Here is a 964-nt window from a genome sequence, read left to right as displayed (position 1 = left end):
TTCAGAAAAACTGTATGAACGGGCGTGGACCCCCTGCCGTGGGTCATTAGGAGTTGCAAAGTGGTGATATTTTAATACTGTGATTTCTTTTCATTAGCTGGCCATTCTATAAAGAGAAACTGCCCATGTATTTACTTGTTGCCTAGTAGAACAGCTTCTTCGATAACTTCTTGGTAATCTGGTATGAGAAGGAGTTCCGGGCTCATTCTGTACATTTCCTCCCTACACCTGGTATCAGGAGTTTCTCCAAGGAGACTTGATTCCTTTTTTGGGGAATGGAATTTCAAGACTACGGTCTGGGCTCCAGGGGTTCTTGTTGCTAATGGATCTGTCATTGTTTCTAGGTCTTTTCGGTAACCAGGCCTAGAAAAAATTTTTGTTGAGAGATAGAGTACCTCCTGAGTTCATACGGATACTACAGCTCAGCTTCAGCACCGCAAGACTTTCACTTAATCTTTTTTGACACCCGTATCTTTCTCTCAGCTAAGAATCCTGGTTCTTAATGACACCAGGAATAACAGAATTAGAACATTAAATAAGTTTTTGTTTATAGTATCCCCATTACATACATGACAATATCGGAATAGCAATACCACCAACAAAAGTTTTGTCTCTGGCTTTTTTTTTTTTTTTGCTTAACATTATGTCTGTGAGATTCACCCATGTTATATGAAAAAGTAGTTCTTTTTCATTGTGGTGTAGTGTTCCGTTGTGTGAAATACCACCACGTATTTATCCATTCTCTGGTTGATGAATAGTGGAGTTGCTTGTAGTTTGGGGCTATCGTGTACTGTTGTACATGTCTTTTGGTAGATATATTCACTTGTTTTTGTTGGATATACACTGAGGAATAGAACTTGCTATTCTTTCTTGGATTTAGCTTCCCCAAACAATGTTTTGTCAAAGTACTGTGTGTATGGGTAACAAATGGTCATAATCCCATAATGGGGGGGTGGATATTAAA

Source organism: Propithecus coquereli, unplaced genomic scaffold (assembly GCF_000956105.1).
Source record: "Propithecus coquereli isolate 6110/MARCELLA unplaced genomic scaffold, Pcoq_1.0 Scaffold143, whole genome shotgun sequence".
Lineage (NCBI taxonomy): Eukaryota > Metazoa > Chordata > Mammalia > Primates > Indriidae > Propithecus > Propithecus coquereli.
The sequence above is the reverse complement of the archived record's forward strand: the minus strand, read 5'-3'. Positions refer to the sequence as shown.